Source organism: Canis lupus, chromosome 34 (assembly GCF_003254725.2).
Source record: "Canis lupus dingo isolate Sandy chromosome 34, ASM325472v2, whole genome shotgun sequence".
NCBI classification, from domain to species: Eukaryota; Metazoa; Chordata; class Mammalia; order Carnivora; family Canidae; genus Canis; species Canis lupus.
Genome location: NC_064276.1, coordinates 29,446,364 through 29,464,258, shown reverse-complemented (window position 1 = coordinate 29,464,258; position 17,895 = coordinate 29,446,364). Strand labels below are relative to the sequence as shown.

General features: G+C 31.6%; 1 long non-coding RNA gene across 2 annotated transcripts in view; it reads right to left on the bottom strand.

Annotated features, from left to right (window-relative positions):
* LOC118353237 (uncharacterized) overlaps positions 1-13,792 on the bottom strand; it is a 197,527-nt gene extending 183,735 nt beyond the window's left edge. For both annotated transcript variants that reach the window (XR_007408260.1, XR_004811793.2), the window contains exon 1: positions 13,683-13,792. This is a non-coding gene — a long non-coding RNA (uncharacterized LOC118353237). The remainder of the gene's footprint in view (positions 1-13,682) is intronic.
* Positions 13,793-17,895: the final 4,103 nt, after the last annotated feature.

Genomic DNA, 17,895 nt, shown 5'->3' with positions numbered 1-17,895 from the left:
TGTTAGATTTATACTTCAGTATTTCAGTTTTGGATGCTAATATAAATAATATTTTTTAATCTTTATTTCCACTTGTTCATTTTTGCTTTATGGGAAATCAATGGACTTTTGTACATTAACCTTTTATTCTTCAACCTTGCTGTAATATTTTATTAGTTCTGGAAGTTTTATGTCCAATCTTCTGGATTTTCTACTTAGACAATCATGCCATCTGCATTAAAAAAATGATGTTTTACTTACCAGTGCATCTTTTATTTCTATTTCTTGCCTTCTTGTTTTAGCAAAAACTTCCAGTATAATGTCAAATAGGATTGGTAAGAAGGGACTTTCATGTACCTGCTTTTAATGGGAAAAGTTAGAGTGTCACAAAAGCATTCTCATATGTCATCTTCAGAGTTTTTTTTTTTTTTAGATTTATTTATTTATTTATTTATTTATTTATTTATTTATTTATTTATGATAGACATAGAATGAGAGAGAGGCAGAGACACAGGAGGAGGGAGAAGCAGGCTCTATGCAGGAAGCCTGACGTGGGATTAGATCCTGAGACTCCAGGATTGTGCCCTGGGCCAAAGGCAGGCATTAAACTGCTGAGCCACCCAAGGATCCCCTCTTTAGAGGTTTTATCTATTATATATACATTTACAACCCAATGGATTGTAATATAATGGGAAATTCAAACTTTTCCCATTATAGATTTCCTGTAGATAGTCTTTATTATGTTGAGGAAGTTCCCTTCTATTTCTAAATTACTGAGAGTTTCTATCATGAATGGGTAATGGATTTTGCCAAATGCTTTTCTTTGCATCTATTAATATGATAATGTGATTTTTATTTTTAACCGGTTGATGTGATAGACTGCACTAATTATTTTTTTTTTAAATGTTAAACCTGTTTTAGTATCTGGGATAAATCTGTTGGATCAATTAAGAATTAAAAAAAAAAAAACAAGGTTTTTATTTTACCATCATTTATTCCTTCCTGACACTCTTCCTTTCTTTATGTAGACCTGAGTTTCTGACCTACCTATATATATTTTTGGTCTCTCCAAAGAAAACATGTTTTGCAAGTCAAATCTATTGGTCACAAAATTCCTCAATTTTCTTTGTCAGAGAAAATCTTCATTCATCTTTCATTTTTTCAGGGTAGAGTTTTCTAGATCTAGATTTTTCACTAACCACTTTCAGTATTTTATTTCACTTTCTTCTTGCTTGCATGGTTTCTGAAGAGAAATCCTAAGTAATTCCTGCATTTGTTAGGTTTGGTGTCTGACATTAATTTGAGGGAGTTCTCAGTCTTTCTTGTTTCAAATATTTCTTCTGTTCTTTCCTCTCTTCTCCTTCTGATATTCCATTATGTATATGTATATGTATACCTTCTTGTCCCACAGTCCTTGGATATTCTGTTCTGATTTTTCCAGTCTCTGTTCCTTTGCTTTTGGGCTTTTAAGGATTCTGTGGATACATCCTTTAGCTCAGAGAGCCTTTCTTCAACCATATACAGTCTGCTAATAAACCCATTAAAGGCATTCTCTATTTCTGTTACAGTGTCTTTTATCTCAGCATTTCTTTTTGTCTCTTTCTTAGGATATCCATCTCTCTCTTTACATTGCCTATCTGCTCTTGCATGCTGTCTACATTATCCATTAGAACTCTTAGCATATTAATCATAGTTAATACCTAATATGATTTTCCAATATCACTGCCATGAGTGCCATAAGATTATTGTAAGAACTGAATAAATTAAATCAGAATAAATTAATCATCCCCTCAAATTTAAAATATATGGTAGTCATAGTCAGCACAATATTCACTTTAGTGGGCAACAAATTTGACCTAATTCCTATTTCCTGTCTAGTGGCTCCTTCAAAGGTAGGTAGTTATAAATATAGCTACTCACATGATTTGAGGCTATTACCAAATAAAAATTTGTTTTTATCCTCTAATTTCTCAAGGAGTAAAGATATAGTAAAGTTTAGCTCTTTCTCTACATATACATAAAATAATTAAGAAGGAAAAATTAAAACTGTCATTATGCACTGGTGGCATAATAGTATATGACAAAATGCAAAGAACTACAAAATAACGACTAGAATTAACAAATGAATTAACTAAAATCACTAGATACATCAATATAAAATATTATATTTCTATATAATAGCATCAAACATTTTGAAAGTAACATTAGAATGATGTAAATTATAATATCACTAAAATGGTTATGTATAAACTATACATAGCTATAACATGCATAACAAAATATAACTATGTGTAACTATAGTTATGCATAAAAGCTAAGCAAAATATGCATAAAGTCTATACAAAAACACTGAAATATTATAGACATATAGTAAAAAGATCTGAGTAAAAAGAAAGTCATAACTTTGGTGAATTGGAAAACTAAATATTGTTTAAAAAAAAGAGAAAAAGAAAAAGTAAATTTGCAATTTATCCCTTTTTTTTAAGTTGGCTGTTGACACTGACATTCTAATTCAAAAATTTTTATAACAATCTAGAAGATAAGGCATAGCCAAGAGAAAATGAAGGAAATAAATAAAGTTGAAGGATTACGCTATTAATATTGAGACATTATGAAGTTATAGTAATTAAGGTAATGCAGAATTGGCACAAGGACAGAAAGGTATATTAAAGTAATTACATTAAAAGTTCAGAAATCAACCCTAAATATGTGGACACATGACTTATGTCAATGTTGCACAAAGAGTAAAGAGTAAAGGACTCCATTTTAAATAAATGGTGCCAAGTCAACTGGCTATTCTTATGAAAATCAATGTAACATGAAGCTGATTTCACATCATACATAAAAAATGAAATCCATTGGATTGAAATGTATATATAATAGATAAAACGTCTGAAGATGACATATGAGAATGTTTTTGTGACACTGAAATAATTTATTTTTTTAACAGAACAAAAAATCACTAACCATTAAGAAAAATGATAATTTATTTGACAAATTAAAAGACTGTTTCTTTTAAAAAACAAACAAAAAAGAAAAAGAAAAAAGTAACATTAAGAAAGTAAAAATGCAAAACGCAATATGGGAGAATGTATTTGTAATAAATACAATAAAGGATTAATATCTGTGAATATTAAAATGCTAAGGCAAAGACCTACTGTCCAATACAAAATGTGGGGAACACCTTAAACAGGCACTTCACATTATAGGATATACAAGTGCCCAATAAGCTTATAAAAATTTGTTCAACTTTAATAGCATCAGAAAAATGCAAACTGAAACCACAATGAGATGTCATGACATCCTACCAGAGTTTCTAAAATGAAAATGCAGTTCAAAAGGTTGTTGGGTAAATGCTACTGTCATAGATTTCTGGTGGGAGTGTACATGAATGCAAACATTTTGAAAAACATTTGGCGTGATTTGCCATTTGTAGATACAGCATATCCTTTGACAAAACAATTCCATTACCAGGTACGTAATGAATAGGGGTAGGGGAGCATGTAGATGTTTACTAAAAGCTATGTAGAAGAATGCCCATAGCAACATAATAACTCACAAAGAAAACATCCATCAAGAGTAGAATAGACATTGGGATGCCTGGGTGGCTCAGGGGTTGGGCTCCTACCTTTGGCTCAGGTCGTGATCCCAGGATCCGGGATTAGTCCTACATTGGGCTCCCTGCGAGGAGCCTGCTTCTCCCCCTGCCTAAGTCTCTGCCTCTCTCTCTCAGTCTGTGTCTCTCATGAATAAATAAATAAATCTTTTTAAAAAAGAGTAGAATAGACAAATTTATATATAAGAATACAATGGACAACAAATAACAACATGAATGGATATTGAAAACATAATATTGAACAAAAGTTGCTAAATATGAAGAATTCGCATTGTTTGATTCCAATCATATAAGGTTCAAGAACAGGCAAAGAGCCTTTGGTATGCTAAGTTAGGACGATGGCTGACTTTGGGGGGAGAAGGAAATCCAATGACTGAGAATGAGGCATTGGGTGGAGGTTCTCAAACATTGGTAGTGTTCTATTTTTTATCTGTTTGGTAGCTAAAATGATGTGTTCACATTGTTATAATTCACTGAATTCTGTACTTATGAATTGTGTACTATTCTGTATTTTTCTTATATTTAAAAATAATATTTATTTTAAAATATTATTACTTAGAAGTCAACATCCAAATTTTTTTGAGTATAGTTGACACATAATGTTACATTAGTTCCAGGTGTACCACATAGTGATTCAACTATATTCACCGCAACTGTAGCTACCATCTTTCACCATAGGATAAGGAAGATGTGATATGTATATATGCAATGTGTGTGTATGTGTGCAAGGGAATATTACACAGTTATAAAAAAGGGTGAGATGCATTAAATATAACGAGGGTATTAGATTGTTTTGCACCACTGTCGTCCAACAATGGCTCTAAAATTATACATTCTATTAACATTATTTTAATGTTTTTATTTAAATAATTATAGTGCCTATAAATAAAGCATAATGGTTCCGTTATATAATCTCTGAGAAAAAAAAGTTTAAGACAAGTTACTTCATATCTACCAACTTCATTTAGATGTTGCTAAATATTTATCAGTTTGATTCTCCTTCTTTTTGCTTGTTTTTTAGATTCCACATATAAATGACATCATCTGGTTATTGTTTTGATCAGTCTAATTTATTTCATTTAGCACAGTAGCCTCTAGTTCCATCCATAATTTGCAAATGTACCATAATAATTCAAAATGCTAATAATAGGGAAAACTGTGTGGGAAGAAGAGGTAAGAGAACGCATGAAAGTTCTGTACATTCAGCTCAATTTTTTTCTGTAAAACTAGAACTCTTCTAGGGATGCCTGGGTGCTCAGCGGTTTGACGCCTCCCTTCCGCCCAGGGCATGATCCTGGAGACCCGGGATCGAGTCCCACGTCAGGCTCCCTGAATGGATCCTGCTTCTCTCTCTCTCTGCTTCTCTGCCTGTGTCTCTGCCTCTCTCTCTGCATCTTTCATTAATAAATAAAATCTTAAAAAATGCATCTTTCATTAATAAATAAAATCTAAAAAAAAACTAAAACTCTTCTAAAAATAATAAAGTCTGTAAATTTAAAAAATCATATATATAAAATGTATATAATAGAAAACGAAGCAAGTGTAACTGTATCAATATCAAACAAAATGGGATTTAAAAACATAATGCATTTTTAGGGGATAGAATGACTGACTACACAATGAGAAAATTTTTTTTTTCACAATGAGAAAATTTTAATTTACTGTCTATAATTATTTGTACTTACAGAATTGCCTCAAAACCCATAGCATAAACATTATTATATCATGTAATGACTTTATATATACACCATTTTAAAGGAAGATTTAAAAACAGGTTTTTAATTTGTTCATAAAACTACAGGCAAAAAATACACATAGTGAAGATTTGAACAACACATACAGAGATATAATTTTTAAAAATATATACATTTTGGCACAACCAAATTAAAGAAAATAGATGACTAAAAAGCCACACAGAACATTTTAGTCAAAGACAAGACCATCAAACAAGGCTCTACAATTTTCAAATGCCTAGTATTATGTAGATGATGTTCTATGCAAAAGAGCAATTAAATTTGTAATAAATTAGAAATACATACCCATTTGTCTAGAGGTTAATGAAATCATTTCCAAATAACTCAAGAGTATAAGAAAAAATATAATTGAAATTTTAAAGTTCAATCATGGAAATACTGGGCCAAAATAAATAATATTATAATATAAATTGGGATTAAATTATAGCAGAGATTAATGTTAGTAAGATAGTACTATAAATTATTATATATATATGAATACTTATTCTAAATAGATAAGTTCTTGGGAAAATTCTAGCAATATTAACTCAAGCAGAAATACATAGCTTGATTTTTTTCTTTAACCATTAAGCAGGGAAATAAGTACTTTTAAATGTTCCCACAAAGAATCCCAGGTTATATAGCTTCTCGGGTAAATTCCTGAATATTCAAAGAAATCAAATCATCTGACTCAAATATAAATTATTCAGCACATTCTAAAAAAGAGGAATATTTCCTATATCTCCTTCATGAGGCAAAATAATCTTGATGATACAATGAGAAAGAATATATATATAATGATGATATAATGAGAAAGAAAAATTGCAGGCCTTAAAGACATTTAAAAAATATTAATATAATATGGGGTGCTTCGGTGGCTCAGTCAGTTGAGTGGCTGAATCTTGATTTCTGCTCAGGTCATCATCTCAGGATCCTGGGATCAAGCTCCATGTTGGGCTCCATGCTCAACAAGGAGTTTGCTTGATATTCTCTCCCCCTCCCTATACCCCTCCCTTGCTAACATGTGCTCTCTCCTACTCCTTCTCTCTAAAGAAATAAACCTTAAAAAGATAAAATATTAATATAATATTAACTAAAAACATCTAGCTCAAGATTACATATATTTCATTCTATAAAAATATAACACATTTGGGTTTATTCTGGTAGGAGGAGAGTGGCCTAAAATGAGAACATTTTATAAATTTTATTTGGTTCTTCAACAAATAAATGAAACAAAAATCATTTCAAAATAATGGAGGAAATTTATTTGTAAAATTTATACCAGAAACCATTTGGGAAATGAGGAATAAAAGAAAACTTGTGAATATGATAAAGGGTACCTTTAAACAAATTGATAGCAAATACCATTCTTAAAGATGGAATATTAGAAGCATTCCCTTTGAAATTAGGAGCAAGATTTGCATTTGAGGTTGTACACTGGAAACTATTCAGTTCATAAAAAAGAATAAATTCCACAACAACCAGAAAAGGAAAAATCAGAACGCCCAGTATTCTCTGATTATATAATTGCATATATAAGCTGAAATAATCTAAAGATTAATGTATAAAACAAGTGACTTTGCAATTAAATCCAAAATAGTTAAAACTGTAATTGAAAATGGTAAGACTTATAATAATACCAAATGTTAAGGTACTTAGTAATATATAAGGAAATGTGTTTGTCCTTATTAGAAAAAAAAAGTAATGCATCATTAAAACCATTTAAAAAAAAAGCCTAAATAAATGAGATACACAGTACTTGTGGATTTTTTCCACGAAATTAATTTATAAATTCACTGTGATTCCAAGAAAAACCTCAAATCTTAGACAATGGAATCTAAAATGTATATGAAAAAATAAAAGGACAAAAAGATAAATGAGAAAAACAATGCATGGCTGGAGGTGGGGTGGGACTATTTCTACTTGTTATTAATTCTTACTTATTATTGGGCTAAAACTAATTAAGACCATGTGGCATTAACCCAAATATATGCAACTGACCAAAAGAACTAACAACCTAGGAAAAAACTCTGAAAATTGGTTTATGATTAAGAGGGCAATGCAGATCATGGGGAAAACTAGAGACTAACAGATAAATGCTCTGAGACAACTGGTTATGCATGTGGAAAAGTAAAATAAGAGATTTATCTCACACTGTATATAAATATTAATTTTCAATAGATTTAGCAATTACACATAAGAGGCAATTAAAAAATAATATATAACACATCTTTTTTTTTTTATAACACATCTTTAAAACAAATATAGAGGGGAGTGTTTTTTAAGTACTCCAAAGCACTAATCATAAAAAAAGACTGAATTATTCAAACTAATTAAAATGAAAAACTACTTGTAATTAAAACACACTTTAAAGAGAATGAAAAGAAAATACACATGTTGAGAGAAGATATTTGTAGGATATATAACTAACATTAGTTGAGCACACAGAGCTTATCATTAGATTATGATACATCTACAAATAGCAACCAAATAGAAAACCAGGTAAATAACATGAACAGGAATTTTACAAAAAGTTAGGAAAAGTACCCACATGATAAAATGTTCAGCTACATTGGTAATTATATAAATGCAAATTTATATCACAATTAGATAACATTATATATCTACTAGATTGGTCAAAATTAAAGTCTGATAATGACACATGTTGGTGAGAAAGTTGGTCAATTTTTATACACTGCTAGTGAGACTGCTTAATTGATATCACAACTTTAAAAAATGTGGTCACTTAAACTATGCCTCCAGTAACTAAGTTATAAAAGAATAAAAAGCATAAAATTCAGTATATCTTTGATCTCAACAAACTCAGGAAAATAGAATAAGGGATAAGGCAGATTCAAGTTATATATGTTGTTAACCTTTTTAATTTTAGTGGTTCATTCATGTTTTCTCTTTTTTGTTTGTTTCTTTTGTCCTTTGTGTCATACTTCATAACTTACAAACACAGTACTATCCTTTGAATGTATTAGTAGTATCAAATAAGTGAATAAGAAATTTTAAATTTCAATTAAGTATATTGTCTTAGAAAGACTTTGAAAGAACATTAGAAAAAAATCAGATGAACACACAAAAGCCTACAGTGCCTAGTAAAAATGATTGATGCCATAAAAGAGTGGCAAATTTTTTTCTGTAAATTCTCAGAAAAAAGGAAGTTAATACCAGCCAGAGTATCTATTTGGAAGAAGCAAGGACATCACAGTGGTCTTGAAAAATACATGTGATTTGAATATTAGAAAATAGGAGTGTCAAATGTGTGTGTTGCAGTTGCGGAAGTGTCTTAAGATAGTATTTTGGCTCATCCTAATACATTATTTGTTGGACTATTTTGTAGATTGTGTTGTAATTTTAAAAGATACAGAATTGGGAAGTTTCTGGTTAAGATGGTGTTGTAAGAAGACTCTGAACTTACCTTCTCCATGGAGCACATCAAATTACACCTATTAAGAGAATAATTCTTCCCGAAGAAGAACTGAGGGCTGACTGAGCAGCTACTGAACAACTAAAGACCAAGAAAATCTCAGGAGAATAGCAAGAGAGACAGAGGCATGGTCATGTTTAAAAGATTAATGAGTATATACAGCCAGAGCTCCAGCCAGTCAGAAAAAGTCACCAAGCACACATTGTCTGCAAACCAGACAACATACACAAGACCACTCTTCCAAGTATAAGATAAGTGGCCATTTCACCTAATTGACAGAAACAAACCAGAAAGCAAAAGCAGAATGAGGAGACAGAGTAATATGCTCCAAAAGAAAGAATGAGATAAAAACCTCAGAAAAAGGACTAAATGAAATAGGGATAAGCAATATACCTAATAAAGAATTTTAAATAATGATCATAAAGACACTGGAATGGAGGAAAAAGTGAGAGAACTCAGTAAGACCTTTAATAAAGAGAAAAAAATATATTTAAAAGAACCAGCCAGAGTTGAAGAATACAGTAACTGAAATAACAATAACCAAAAAAACACAACACTAGGAAGAATCAACAGTAGATCAGAGGATTCAGAAGACTGCATCAGCAATCTGAAGACAGAGTAACAGAAAGCAAACAGCTGAATAGCAAAAAGAGAAAAATAATTTTAAATGAGGATAGATTAAGAGATCTCTTGGACAACATTAAGTGAGCAAGCATTCACATTATAAGGGTCCCGGAAGAAGAAGAGAAAGAAAAGTGTTGAAAGTTTATTTGAAGAAATAATAACTGAGAACATTTTTAACCGGTGGCGGGGAGGGGAGAGGGTGGAGCATAGTAAAAGACATTCAGGTCCAAGAAGCATCGAGAATTTCAAATACAATGAACACAAGGATGTTCAAACCAGGCACATAATAATTAAAATAATTTAAAGATAAAGAGAGAATCTCAAATGCAGCAAGAGAGAAACAAAAATGTATATACATGGGAAAACACATTAGCCTGTCAACCAATGTTTCAGCAGAAACATTGCTGAAACATTGGAAGCCAAAAGAAAATGGCATGATACATTCAAAGAGCTGAAAGAAAAAAAAAAAAAAGCTACAACCAATACTCTACAGGGCATAATTATCATTTTGATTTGAAGAACAGATACAGTTTCCTAGATAAACAAAGAAATAAAGACCTTCCCAGACAGACAAACCACTACATCAGCCTAGAAATAGCCATAATTAGACATAAGAAAAATATGAATAAAAAGATGTAAAATATGACAACATATACATAAAGTGTGGAGAAAGGAGTAAAAAGGGAAGAGAAGGAGGAAAAGGAAAAAAAGGGGGAAAGGAAAAAATACAAGAAGCTTTTTTAGGATGCATTTGAACTAAAATGACCATCAAATTAATATGGACTGCCATTTAAATTAGGATGTTATATATGAGACTCATAATAACCATAAACCCTAAACCTATGATAGAGACACAAAAAATAAAGAGAAAGAAAGCCAAATAAGACACTATAGATATTCATTGATCACAGAGAAAGAGCAAGAGAAGAAAGGGACAAAGAAGAAGTATAATACAAAAACATAAACAGAGAAAAAATAAAAAATGGCCATAACTACATAGCTATCAATAATTACTTTAAATGAAAATACTTTATTTTTTCTTTAAAGATTTTATTTATTTATTCATGAGAAACAGAGAGAGAGAGAGAGGCAGAGACACAGGCAGAGGAAGAAGCAGGTTCCATGCAGGGAGCTCCACGTGGGACTTGATCCCAGGTCTCCGGGATCATGACTTGGGCCGAAGGTGGCGCTAAACTGCTGAGCCACCCAGGCTGCCCTGAAAATACATTCTATGAGGATGACATTACCCTGAAACAAAAAACAAAGACACCACAAAAAAGATAATGACAGTCCAATATCCCCGGTAAACATAGATGTAAAACTCCTCAACAAAATATTATTAGCAAATCACATACAACAATGCATTAAAAAGATTATTCACCAAGATCAGGTGGGATTTATTCCTGGGATGCAAAGATGGTTTAACATTTGCAAATTAATCAATGTCATATATCAACAAAATAAAGAATAAAAATTTTACGATCACAACAGATGCAGAGAAATTATTTGATGAGATTCAATGTCAATTTATGATAGAAACTCTCAATGATTTGGGATTAGAGGAAACGTACCTCAACATAATAAAGGCCAAATATGAAAAGCTCAGAGCTAATATCTTACTCAATGTTGTAAACCTGAAAACTTTCCCTCAAAAGCAGCAAGAGAGAAACAAAATGTTATATACTTCCATATATATACTTCAATATATAAGACTTCACCAAAAATCTACTAGCACTGATAAATAAATTCAGTAAAAGTAACAGGATGCAAAATTAATATCATGAAACAAGTAGCATTTCTATATGCCAACAATGAAATCACAGAAAAAAATAAAAAAACCCAAAACACCATTTATAATTATAGCAAAAAAAAGAATAAAATACCTAGGAGTAAACTTAACCAAAGAGGTGAAAGACTTGTACTCTGAAAATTATAAAACACTAATGAAAGAAATTGAAGATGACACCAACTTGGAAAGATACTGTATATGCATGGATTGGAAGATGAATACCGTCAAAATGTCCATATTACCTAAAGCAATGTACAGATTCAATGCGATCCCTATCAAAACACCAATCACATTTTTCACTAAACTAGAACAAATAATACTAAAATTAGTATGGAACCACAGAAGACCGCAAACAACCAAAGAATTCCTGAGAAAGAATGAAGCTGAATTATACCAATTCCAGATTTCAAGATATATTACAAAGCTGTAGTAATCAAAATGGTAATGTCCTGGCACAAAAACAGACACATAGATCAATGGACCAGAGTAGAGGCTCCTGAAATAAATCCACATTTATAGAGTCAACCTAGGACAACAGAGGCAAGAATATACAATGAGGAAAATATAGTCTTTTCAATAAATAGTTTTGGGGAAATGGACATGGAAAAGAATAAGACTACTCTCTAACACCATATACAAAAAAAAAAAAAAAAATCCCTCAGAATCGAACGGTACAGAATTAATGAAATTGGAAACTGCATATTTTATGGAAATGTATTACTTTGAGAAAACATTGTTTCTTACAGCTCATCATTTTTAAAAAAATATTTCTGTAAAGAAAGAATATGCAGGGATCCCTGGGTGGCGCAGCGGTTTAGCGCCTGCCTTTGGCCCAGGGCGCGATCCTGGAGACCCGGGATCGAATCCCACGTCGGGCTCCCGGTGCATGGAGCCTGCTTCTCCCTCTGCCTGTGTCTCTGCCTCTCTCTCTCTCTGTGTGACTATCATAAATAAATAAAAATTAAAAAAAAAAAAGAAAGAATATGCAGATAAAAAAACAGTGAAAACCGATGGAAATTTTCAAAAATTATTACTGAATCAAAGATGAGGATTTCATTCTTCTAATTTATTTTCCTCCTCATGAAATGTGTTTTTAAAACCACCAAATCCTCTTTCTTCACTATTGCTATTCAGTAATCTCAGATTCAGTGTGCCTTTTGAGACAATACCTTTGGCCTCTTTATCACGAGTTCAATGAACCACAGATATTTTTTCATCCTTTAAATGTACTTCTTCAATAGCAAGTATCATTATAGCATACTGCCTGCATTAGGAATTTCAATTAAGTGTTACTTCCTAGAAAATCTACATATATTATTCACCAGATGATGTTTATTTAAAAATATCTTACTGACATTCAATTTGATCTATTCTCATCAATTGATTTTTAAAAGATTTCAAGAGGGCCACTAGGCTGGCTCAGTTGGTAATGCGTAAGGCTCTTGATCTTAGGGTCATAAGTTCAAGCCCCATGTTGGGAGTAGTGCTTACTTAAAAAACAAAAAACAAAACAAAACAAAAAACTTCAAAAAAAATATAAAAGATTTTATGTTTTATTTTTCTTTAAAATAATTTCTGTCTGAAATAAGTTTATTTTTTTATTTTTTTTGAAATAAGTTTAAAATAGAGATTAATGACACTTATTTTCAAATATTTTAAAATAAACTCTAATGAGGTTTTATGTTTTAATTTATCTGGTAAATAAATATATTTCATTAATTCTAATCTGGAAGGTAGTATTATTAATAAAAACTTTCTAGCCACATGTTCTATTTCTTTGTGAAAATAACATAACTTTACAGCCAAGAAATAATTTTAATAACTTAAGATAAGCCTATTTATTGCTGCAATGATAGAACCAGTCAGATTACCTCTTCTATTTTATGAAATCATACAATTAGTAGTTCTATTTCTTTTATGCTTAAACTCACAGTTACTTGATTTTCTAACATTTGCTAGAGAAGAATTTTGCAAGCTCCTACAAAACCAGTTCATTCTCATTGGTGAAAATGTCATAGGAGCTTAGGTATGTTTATAAATTACTTTCTTGAAAAATCCAAGTGGGCCTCTTCAGATTCAAGATGATCTTTATCCTCTCATTGACTTAAAACTTTTGGATGCCATGTCTCCTTTTTGAAATGTCAGTTACTTATCAGATACAGCATACCTCAGTAAACTGCTTATACTCATAACATTATTTTATCCTTTTTAATAAATGTAGTGATAGGTAGACATCTCCTTTGCAATGTTCACTAGGAATAATTCATTTAAAGTGTGATCTTGATTCTTAAATTAAGCATGTGTGTGATGCTTCAATAGTCTACTGATCCTTCTTAGTGTTCTTAGGAAACACTCGCTACAGCCCTACCCCCCTCACCTTTTTCTTTTAGTCAATTTGCGGACAGAATGTTTTAGCCTATTTTTGTCTTATTATGAAATAGATTTGAAATAGTTATCTCTGGTCTGGTGCTTGTGATCTAGATTCACTTTAGAATGATTTGTTACCATATTATCGACAGGAGAATGGATATCCACTTCATCTTAAACATTCTCCTCAAGCAGGGCAAACCACTGTCCTCTCAATTTTATTTCAGTTGTTATCTTAGTGTTTTCTGAGAGGTGTTTGTTTTGAGGAGGAAGGTTCCGTTGTCATGGCATTGATATCATTAGAACTTCTATAATCCAAGTATCTATTTCTGAGATAAAAGTAAGTGGAGCTACCCGTGGATTAAATATTTACAACATGCCTAACGTCTCTACTTTTTTCCCCAAATTTTATTAACTTCATGTATACTACATGCTTTGCTAACTTTTAATATTTGTTCTTTACCATCTATCTCCTCTTGCCATCTGTCTGTCCTGTTCTTTCATTATATGAGATGGAAGCATCGTCCTTTACTTTGCTCATAGATGTGTCCCATGCATACAGATAGGGTAGAGGTTGAATAAATATGTGAGGGATTAATGCAGGAATGCTTGGGGAAAAGGACTCTATTCTCAGCTGATATATTCAGACTTTCATTATCTTTTTTTTTTTTTGACTTTCATTATCTTAAATGTCATCAAAACCTAATAGTATATCTGAAAATAAACTTACACATATACTTTAGAGGAGAAATGGGGAGATATATTTTAAAGAAAAAGTTCTTGGCATCTTTTTTTCTGATGTTATTAAACAAATAAAAATCTTCTCATCAAAAGAGATATTGAGATTGATTTCATTTTATTGGCAAGTGGCATATCTGTGCTTCTGTGCTTCTCCACTGTTCCCTTCTCCTTCTCCTTCTTCCTCCTTCTCCTCCTTTTTTTTTCAGGGCACTAAAATGCTGAGATAGGTATTATTCACCAAACTCCAGACATATTCAGGGTAGTCTTAAACATTCTCTACACATCAAATAGAATGTTACATTCTCAATGGATTTTATAGTTTTCAATTTTCCTTCACAAGCCTAAGTAATCTCCATTTCTCAAAGCCTAATGTATTCCCATGTATGCCACGTGTAACTCAATTTCTCTTTCTTCAAAATTGCTGAGGTCTACTTAAATCCTAGTATCTTTGCAACTGCTGAAATTTTTCTTCAATCTTGCTATCATTTTACACTCACAATTTCAACCCTGAAAGGATAATACATTTTAGCTAAAATATGCTGTGACTCTTGCCACTGTTGTAATTCTGTTTCAATCTGTTTCTTCCCCTTTTTATTTCTGTTTTAATTTTACGAACTATATAAAGTAGATAAGAGGTCACAGAGAAAACATTTAAGATTTGTTAGTACCTAAAACTACTCTCCAACCATAGTCTTCAATAAAGCATATTCCTTAATTCTTATGTTTTGAGTTTAATTAAGGAAATGAACCAGATAAGGGAAGAATGGTGAGGGATAAAAACAAGTAGGGATTTTAGATTTTCACTGTCTCATATAAAAAAAAAAACAACAATAATTTTAACCCATATGTTAAGCAGAGTTATTATTTCACATAGATCTTAGAATGTATTTTGAATATAGAACTAGATTGAAATTAAACTTTATTTTCACAACATAATATTTAGGCATAAAAAGAAAAATACTATCTTTTCTTTCACTACCTCACCTCTCAGCTAAACTATGAAGTATTCTTAATGAATAGGATAAATACTTCAGGGGATATTCTACAAAGAATTAAGTAAAAGAGTTATTTACAGTAGTTAAATCATATAAAAAACAGGGGTTAACCCTTACCATATTTATGCTAATTTTCAGTAGAGTTGAATGATAGCCAAATTTTCCAAAAGAAACAACTGTTTGAACTGAAATTCTCATTTAGTAATTTGCAGCTCTGGAGAAAAGCACAGGGCATCTTTTTTAAGACCCTTACCAAATAAAAGATGGTTATGAGGGTGAAAGGCTAATGCACAAATGCATATGATATGACAAAATAATGTAACTAAAAAACAAAGGTAATGAAGAGAAAAACAGGGAAGAAGAGAAATTTCAGTCTTCAGAAGCAGAACACTTCAAAACCGAGCACTGACATCTTGATGAGAAATCATGTAGTAAAAAAAAAAAAAAAAAAAAAAAAAGAATCATGTAGTGACTGAAGGGAGTTTAATATAAAAATTTCACAGGAAACTGATGTTTCTTAGAACCTCTAGTTTTATTAATGTCACTGTATCTTCTAAACAAATATATATAAAATTGAACATCTACAAAGAGAAGGTAGTTGTGGTTATAAACTGTATTATTTCACACTATGTTTGACTTGTTTGACTCTAGCACGAATAACGTGTATTCAACTGTAAGGATTTAAACAAAGAGAGATCTTTTTTCTTCTCACATAACAAAAAAGACTCTTCAGGAAGGTGGTCTAGAGCTGGTGGGAAGCTTCTCAATGTTGCAAATATTATAGCCTCCTATCACTGTTTTGCTCTAAGATTCTTAACTGTGCCATTTATTTCTATGAAAGGCTCCTGCAGCTTCAGGTTGTTCATTTCAAAAAAGTAAAATGTAAGATGTTTAAAAAAAGAATTATTAGGCTTTTTCCTTCAAAAAATTAAAAGAACAAAATTCTACAACAGCAATAAGAATGATATCTTAAAAATCCCATACAAAATTGCCTTATAACCTACTGACTATATTGAGTCATAGGATCACCACAGGGCTAGGCCATCAGCAATGTTTGCCATAAAGGATATCTTCTTTTTGTTGATAAGGAAGTATATTTTCAAACAGCAGAAATTAAGGTTGATATACAGCTACTACATCTATTTTATTGATTACATCTATGTCTTTTTTACCCTTGCTAATATTTGCTGTTACGATTCACTGGATTTTTCTTAGTATATTTCCTAGTATTAGTATATTTTTCATATGTTACAGTGCATCTTTTGTAGTTTTTCCTTCACAGAGTTAAATTCTAGGTAATTCTGTCCATAAATATTGATGGACATTAAATTTTCATTGTGAATTATGAGTTTAAGCATTAAAATGTGCTTTTGTTTTAACATTTAATACATTTTGATTGAATTTTATTTTATTTATTTTTAAAAATTGTATTTATTTTAGAGAGAGGGGTACAGTGGGGGGAGGCACAGAAGGAGAAGGACAAGCAGACTCCACACTAAGTGGGGAGCCCAATGCCAGGCTCAATTTCACAACCCTGAGCTGAAATCAAGAGTCAACACTTAACCACCTGAGCCACCCAGGTGTCCCTATACTTTATTTTAAATATTAAGTTCAGTAGCCCTACTTTTGTTGGTTTCCATAATTCATGTATACCTTTGGCCACTCTTTAATTTTAGCATTTCTGATTCTTTTTGAATATATATATATATATATATATATATATATATAGTAGTTACATTTTGCTTTATGAGCCCAATTAAAATTGCTTTAAAATTTTTTTTAGTTGTGACTTATGGAAATGCATGTTTATTGATATGACTAATAAATTTGGTCTCCACTCCATCATATTATTTTATAATTAAATATAATATAGTATATGTGGGCAGCCCAGGTGGCTCAGTGGTTTAGTGCTGCCTTCAGCCCAGGGCCTGATCCTGGAGACCCGGGATCGAGTCCCATGTTGGGCTCCCTGCATGGAGCCTGCTTCTCCCTCTGCCTGCGTCTCTGCCTCTCTCTCTCTCTGAATAAATAAATAAAATCTTTAAAAATATATAGTATATGTGCTTTACTTCTTTCTTTACTGGATTTTTCTTATATTCTCTTTTATTAAAGATTTTTTAAAAGATTTTATTTATTTATTTATGAGAGCCACACGGAGAAGGCAGGGACAAAAGCAGAAGGAGAAACAGGCTCCCTGCAGGAAGCGGGATGCATGACGTGGTCCCAGGACCCTGGGATCACACCCTGAGCCAAAGGCAGACACTCAACCACTGAGCCACCCAGTTGTTCCTTTTGTAAAGAGATTTTAAAAGATTTGTATTTTTGTTTCAGTGGTTACCTTTGCAATTATACCTTAAGACACCAAGTTCTCTCTTATGATTTTAATCATTTTGGCATTTTTAAATGGTGCCTTTTTTTTTTTTTTTTTTTTTTTTTTTTTTTTTAGTAGACTCCATGCCCAGTATGAAGCCCAATGCAGGACTTGAGCTCAGGACCCTGAGATCAAGACCTGAGCCAAGGTAAAGAGTTGGTCACTTAACCAACTGAGCCACCAAGGCTTCCCTAAATGGCACATTTTAAATCTCATCTTCTTCCTATATAAAAACCAGTAAAAT